We start from the raw sequence: 7,729 nt of genomic DNA, 5'->3' as shown, positions 1-7,729 counted from the left end.
AGCCCAAAACAAAAAGTTATACAAGTAGTCCCTGAAAGAGATTTGACAAAGATCCAAGAAAGAGGACTACAAAAAATAACTTAAAGGAGACCGACGTAACCAAGTCGGACTCCTACCACTAAAAAGTTATACAAGTAGTCCCTGAAAGAGACCTGACAAAGGTCCAAGAAAGAGGATTACGAAATAACTTAGAAGAGATCGACATAAAGAAATCGGTCTCCTATAACGTACAAGTTATAAAAGTAATCCCTGAAAGAGACCTGACATAGGTCCAAGAAGAAGTCGGACCAACGAAAAACGTGCGCTAAAACAGACATAGCTCCACCCAAAAAGCCGCGGCTCTGGTGGATGAAATTGTGATCCTTAAAATTGATCTCCTTGTACTTATATGGAATTTGAAATTGGCACGAGTGGACACAACTCCGTTCAACTAACCAGCAAGTGTACTGGGTCGTCCAAGTAATACCTTACGTGAGTAAGGGTCGATCCCAGAGAATGGCTACTTTCAATCCTCTCGGGAAAATGGTCCTATGCGCTGTCACCGCACGGCTAATCGTCTGGAGGCATCACCCTTGGTTGATAGCTACATCCCATCCTCTCAGTGAAAACGTTCCAAATGCTCTGTCACAGCACGGCTAATCATCTGTCGGTTCTCAATCAGGTTGTAATAGAATCCATTGATTCTTTTGCGTCTGTCACTAACGCCCAGCCTTCAGGAGTTTGAAGCTCGTCACAGTCATTCAATCCCAGAATCCTACTCGGAATACCACAGACAAGGTTTAGACTTTCCGGATCCTCATAAATGCCGCCATCTATCTAGCTTATACCACGAAGATTCTGTTGGGGAATCTAAGAGATATGCACCTGGCCTAAGGTATAACGGAAGTGGTTGTCAATCACGCGCGTTCATAGGTGAGAATGATGATGAGTGTCACGGATCATCACATTCATCAAGGTGTTGTGCAACGTATATCTTGGAATAAGAATAAAAGAGAATTGAATAGAAAGTAATAGTAATTGTATTGAAACTTGAGGTACAGCAGAGCTCCACACCCTTAATCTATGGTGTGCAGAAACTCCACTGTTAAAAATACATAAGTGAAAGGTTTAGGCATGGCCGAATGGCCAGCCCCCTGAGTCTAAGGACTAGGCGTCCAGAGATGTCAAATACATTAGTTAAATGTTCTATTTATAATAAACTAGCTCCTAGGGTTTACATGAGTAAGTATTTGATGCATAAATCCACTTCCGGGGCCCACTTGGTGTATGTTTGGGCTGAGCTTGATCAATCCACGAGCTGAGGCTTCTCTTGGAGTTGAACTCCGAGTTATGACGTGTTTTGGGCGTTCAACTCCCGATCATGACATTTTTCTGGCGTTTAACTCTAGACAGCAACATGTACTTGGCGTTCAACGCCAAGTTACGTCGTCTATTTCCGAATAAAGTATGGACTATTATATATTGCTGGAAAGCCCTGGATGTCTACTTTCCAACGCCGTTGAGAGCTCGCCAATTGGAGTTCTGTAGCTCCAGAAAATCCACTTTGAGTGCAGGGAGGTCAGATTCCAACAGCATCAGCAGTCCTTTTGTCAGCCTTTTTCAGAGTTTTGCTCAAGTCCCTCAATTTCAGCCAGAAATTACCTGAAATCACAGAAAAACACACAAACTCATAGTAAAGTCCAGAAATGTGAATTTAACATAAAAACTAATGAAAACATCCCTAAAAGTAGCTTGAACTTACTAAAAACTACCTAAAAACAATGCCAAAAAGCGTATAAATTATCCGCTCATCACAACACCAAACTTAAATTGTTGCTTGTCCCCAAGCAACTGAAAATCAAATAGGATAAAAAGAAGAGAATATACTATAAATTCCAGAATATCAATGAATATTAATTATAATTAGATGAGAGGGACTTGTAGCTTTTGCTTCTGAACAGTTTTGGCATCTCACTTTTTCCTTTGAAGTTTAGAGTGATTGGCGTCTCTTAGGAACTTAGAATTTTGGATAGTGTTATTAACTTTCCTAGTTAACTATGTTGATTCTTGAACACAGCTACTTATGAGTCTTGGCCGTGGCCCTAAGCACTTTGTTTTCCAGTATTACCACCGGATACATAAATGCCACAGACACATAACTGGGTGAACCTTTTCAGATTGTGACTCAGCTTTGCTAGAGTCCCCAGTTAGAGGTGTCCAGAGCTCTTAAGCACACTCTTTTGCTTTGGATCACGACTTTAACCACTCAGTCTCAAGCTTTTTACTTGGACCTTCATGACACAAGCACATGGTTAGGGACAGCTTGATTTAGCCGCTTAGGCCTGGATTTTATTTCCTTGGGCCCTCCTATCCATTGATGCTCAAAGCCTTGGATCCTTTTTTACCCTTGCCTTTTGATTTTAAGGGCTATTGGCTTTTTCTGCTTGCTTTTTCTTTTTCTTTCTATTTTTTTTCGCCACTTTTTTTTTTCGCAAGGTTCTTCTTTTTCACTGCTTTTTCTTGCTTCAAGAATCAATTTCATGATTTTTCAGATCATCAATAACATTTCTCTTTGTTCATCATTCTTTCAAGAGCCAACAATTTTAACATTCATAAACAACAAGATCAAAAATATGCACTGTTCAAGCATTCATTCAGAAAACAAAAAGTATTGTCACCACATCAATATAATTAAATTAAATTCAAGGATAAATTCGAAATTCATGTACTTCTTGTTCTTTTGAATTAAAACATTTTTCTTTTAAGAGAGGTGAAGGATTAATGGATTTTATTCATAGCTTTAAGGCATGGTTACATACTAATGATCATGAAATAAAGACACAAAAACATAGATAAACACAACATTAAAAACTGAAAACAGAAAGAAATAAAGAACAAGGAATGAATCCACCTTTAGTGGCGTCTTCTTCTTGAAGGACCAATGATGTTCTTAAGCTCTTCTATGTCCCTTCCTTGCCTTTGTTGCTCCTCCCTCATTGCTCTTTGATCTTCTCTTATTTCATGGAGAATGATGGAGTGCTCATGATGTTCCACCCTTAATTGCTCCACATTGTGGCTTAAATCTTCTAAGGAGGTGTTGAGTTGCTCCCAATAGTTGTTGGGAGGGAAGTGCATCCCTTGAGGCATCTCAGGGATTTCTTGATGATGAGCTTCCTCATGCATCTCTTGAGAACCGTGAGGGGTTTCTCTTGCTTGCTCCATCCTCTTCTTGGTGATGGGCTTATCCTCTTCAATGAGGATGTCTCCTTCTATGATAACTCCAGCTGAGTAACATAGATGGCAAATAAGGTGAGGAAAAGCTAGTCGTGCCATAGGTGAGGGCTTGTCGGCTATTTTGTAGATTTCATTGGAGATGACCTCATGAACTTCTACTTCCTCTCCAATCATGATGCCATGAATCATGATGGCCCGATCCACAGTAACTTCAGATCGGTTGTTAGTAGGAATGATGGAGCGTTGAATGAACTCCAACCATCCTCTAGCCACAGGCTTGAGGTCCAGTCTTCTTAGTTGGACTGGCTTGCCTTTGGAGTCTCTCTTCCATTGAGCTCCTTCCACACATATGTCCATAAGGACTTGGTCCAACCTTTGATTAAAGTTGACCCTTCTAGTGTAGGGACGTTCATCTCCTTGCATCATGGGCAAGTGAAACGCCAACCTCACATTTTTCGGACTAAAGTCTAAGTATTTCCCTCGAACCATTGTGAGATAATTCTTTGGACTCGGGTTCATACTTTGATCATGGTTTCTAGTGATCCATGCATTGGCATAGAACTCTTGAACCATTAAGATTCCGACTTGTTGCATGGGGTTGGCTAGGACTTCCCAACCTCTTCTTTGGATTTCATGTCGGATCTCCGGATACTCATTCTTTTTGAGCTTGAAAGGGACCTCAGGGATCACCTTCTTCTTTGCCACAACATCATAGAAGTGGTCTTGATGGCTCTTAGAGATGAATCTTTCCATCTCCCATGACTCAGAGGTGGAAGCTTTTGTCTTCCCTTTTCCTTTTCTAGAGGATACTCCGGCCTTAGGTGCCATTGGTAATGGAAAAACAAAAAAAAAGCTTATGCTTTTACCACACCAAACTTAAAATATTGCTCGTCCTCGAGCAATAAAAGAAAGAAGAGAAGAAGAAGAAGAAGAGAATATGGTAGAGAGGGAAAGAAGTAGGTTCGGCTATGTGGGAGAAGAAGGGGTTGTGTTGTGTGAAAATGAAGTAGAATGGAAGGGTATATATAGGGAGAGGAGAGAGTGAAGTTTCGGTCATTTTGGGTGGGAATGAGTGGGAAAAATGTTTTTGAATTTTGAAGGTGGGTGGGGTTTATGGGGAAGAGTGGGTGGATGTGAATGGTGAATGAAAAAAAAACAGAAGGGATGACCATGAATGGAGAGAGAGAGGGCGAGGTAGATGGGGATCCTGTGAGGTTCACAGATCCTGAGGTGATCCTGTGGGGTCCACAGATCCTGAGGTGTCAAGGAATTCCATCCCTGCACCAAATAGGCATGTAAAATGCCTTTGCACACCATTCTGGCATTTAAACGCCCATTGGTGCACCTTCTGGGCGTTCAACGCTCATGTAAAGCATGTTTCTGGCGTTGAACGCCAGTTTCATGCTTGTTACTGGCGTTCAGCGCCAGCTTTTCTTCTCTAGGCACATTCCTGGCGTTCAGTGCCAGAATGTTGCTTGTTTCTGGCGTTCAGCGCCAGAATGGTGCTCTGTTCTGGCGTTGAACGCCGGCCAGATGCATCTTACTGGCGTTGAACGCCAGCCCGTGCGTCCTCTAGGGTGCGAATTTTTTTCTTCTGCTATTTTTTATTCTGTTTTTAATTTTTATGATTTTTTTGTGACTCCTCATGATCATGTACCTAATAAAACACAAAATAACAATAAAATAAAAATTAGATAAATAAAATTGGGTTGCCTCCCAACAAACGCTTCTTTAATGTCAATAGCTTGACAGTGGCTCTCATGGAGCCACAAGGTGATCAGGTCAATGTTGTATAGTTGCCAACACCAAACTTAGAGTTTGGATGTGGGATCTTAACACCAAACTTAGAGTTTGGTTGTGGCCTCCCAACACCAAACTTAGAATTTGACTGTGGGGGCTCTTATTGACTCTGAACTGAGAGAAGCTCTTCATGCTTACTCTCTTTTGTCATAGAGGGATGGCCATGTGCCTTAAACACAAGGTAGTCCCCATTCAATTGAAGGACTAATTCACCTCTGTTGACATCTATCACAGCTCTTGCTGTGGCTAGGAAAGGTCTTCCAAGGATGATGCAATCATCCTCTTCCTTCCTAGTGTCTAAGATTATGAAATCAGTAGGGATGTAAAGGCCTTCAACCTTTACTAACACGTCCTCTACTATTCCATAAGCTTGTCTCAATGACTTGTCTGCCAGTTGTAATGAGAACAAGGCAGGTTGTACCTTAATGATCCCCAGCTTCTCCATTACAGAGAGTGGCATAAGATTTATCCCTGACCCCAGATCACACAGAGCTTTTTCAAAGATCATGGTGCCTATGGTACAGGGTATTAAGAATTTGCCAGGATCTTGTTTCTTTTGAGGTAGAATTTTCTGAATCCAAGTATCCAGTTCATTAATGAGCAAGGGAGGTTCACTTTCCCAAGTCTCATTACCAAATAACTTGGCATTCAGCTTCATGATAGCTCCTAAATATTGAGCAACTTGCTCTCCAGTTACATCTTCATCCTCTTCAGAGGAAGAATAGTCTTCAGAGCTCATGAATGGCAGAAGGAGATTTAATGGAATCTCTATGGTCTCTATATGAGCCTCAGATTCCTTTGGATCCTTAATAGGAAACTCCTTCTTGCTTGAGGGATGTCCCAGGAGGTCTTCCTCATTAGGATTTTCGTCCTTCTCCTCCCTTGTGCATTCGGCCATATTGACTATGTCAATGGCCTTGCACTCTCCTTTTGGATTCTCTTCTGTATTGCTTGGGAGAATACTGGGAGGAGTTTCAATGACTTTCTTACTCAGCTGGCCCACTTTTGCCGCCAGATTTCTAATGGAGGATCTTGTTTCACTCATGAAACTGAAAGTGGCCTTTGACAGATCAGAGGCTACATTGGTTAAATTAGAAGTGTTTTGTTCAGAATTCTCTGTCTGTTGCTGAGAAGATGATGGATATGGCTTGCTATTGTTCAGCCTGTTGCGTCCACCATTGTTAAAGCCTTGTTGAGGCTTTTTTTGATCCTTCCATGAGAAATTTGGATGATTTCTCCATGATGAGTTATAGGTGTTTCCATAAGGTTCACCCATGTAATTAACCTCTGCCATGGCAGGGTTCTCAGGATCATAAGCTTCTTCAGAAGCTGCCTCTCTAGTACTGTTGGATGCATGTTGCCATCCATTCAGATTTTGAGAGATCATGTTGACCTGTTGAGTCAACACTTTGTTCTGAGCCAATATGGCATTCAGAGCATCAATTTCAAGAACTCCTTTCTTCTGAGGTATCCCATTATTCACGAAATTCCTCTCAGAAGTGTACATGAATTAGTTATTTGCAACCATGTCAATGAGTTCTTGAGCCTCTTCATGCATTTTCTTTAGGTGAATAGATCCACCTGCAGAATGGTCCAATGACATTTTCGAAAATTCAGATAGACCATAATAGAATATATCTAATATGGTCCATTTTGAAAACATGTCAGATGGACATCTTTTGGTCAGCTGCTTGTATCTTTCCCAAGCTTCATAGAGGGATTCACCATCTTTTTGTTTAAAGGTTTGAACATCCACTCTCAGCTTGCTCAGCTTTTGAGGAGGAAAGAATTTATCCAAGAAGGCAGTGACCAGCTTATCACAGGAGTCCAGGCTATCCTTGGGTTGTGAATCCAACCATATTCTAGCTCTGTCTCTTACAGCAAAAGGGAAAAGCATGAGTCTGTAGACTTCAGGATCAACTCCATTCGTCTTTACAGTCTCACAGATCTACAAGAACTCAGTTAAAAACTGATAAGGATCTTCAGATGGAAGTCCATAAAACTTGCAGTTTTGTTGCATTAAAGCAACTAGCTGAGGTTTCAGCTCAAAGTTGTTGGCTCCAATGGCAGGAATGGAGATGCTTCTTCCATCAAATTTGGACGTTGGCTTTGTGAAGTCACCAAGCATTCTCCTTGCATTATTATTATTTTGCCATCTCCTTCTCTTATTCGAAAATTTCTGAAAGGTTACCTTTAGAATAATTTAATTTAGCTTCTCTTAATTTCCTCTTCAGAGTCCTTTTAGGTTCTGGATCAATTTCAACAAGAGTGCCTTTTTCCCTGTTCCTGCTCATATGAAAGAGAAGAAAACAAGAAAAGAAAGAGGAATCCTCTATGTCACAGTATAGAGATTCCTTTATGTTAGTAGTAGAAGAAGAAGGGGGTAGAAGAGTGAAGAAGGATGGATTCGGATTTTTGGATGAAGAGAGGTGAAGAGAAGTGTTAGTAAATAAATAATTAAATAGAATAAGAAAAGAGAAGGGAAATTTCGAAAATAGTTTTGAAAAAGGGTTAGTAATTTTCAAAAATTAAAGATAAAATATAATTGAAATTAAAATTTAAAACAATTAATTAATTAAAAAGAATTTTTGAAAAAGAGAGAGGTATTTTCGAAAATTGAAGAGGGAAAAGTAGTTAGGTAGTTTTGAAAAAGATAAGAAACAAACAAAAAGTTAGTTAGTTGATTGAAAAAGATTTTAAAATCAAATTTGAAAAA

General features: G+C 40.3%; 1 non-coding gene across 1 annotated transcript; it reads left to right on the top strand.

Moving 5' to 3' along the window:
- The first annotated feature begins 6,674 nt into the window (after positions 1-6,674).
- On the top strand, positions 6,675-6,778 carry LOC130938446 (small nucleolar RNA R71). Its single transcript, XR_009069612.1, has one exon. It is a non-coding gene; the product is annotated as a small nucleolar RNA R71 (small nucleolar RNA).
- Positions 6,779-7,729: the final 951 nt, after the last annotated feature.

Source organism: Arachis stenosperma, chromosome 6 (assembly GCF_014773155.1).
Source record: "Arachis stenosperma cultivar V10309 chromosome 6, arast.V10309.gnm1.PFL2, whole genome shotgun sequence".
NCBI lineage: Eukaryota > Viridiplantae > Streptophyta > Magnoliopsida > Fabales > Fabaceae > Arachis > Arachis stenosperma.
The sequence above is the reverse complement of the archived record's forward strand: the minus strand, read 5'-3'. Positions and strand labels throughout refer to the sequence as shown.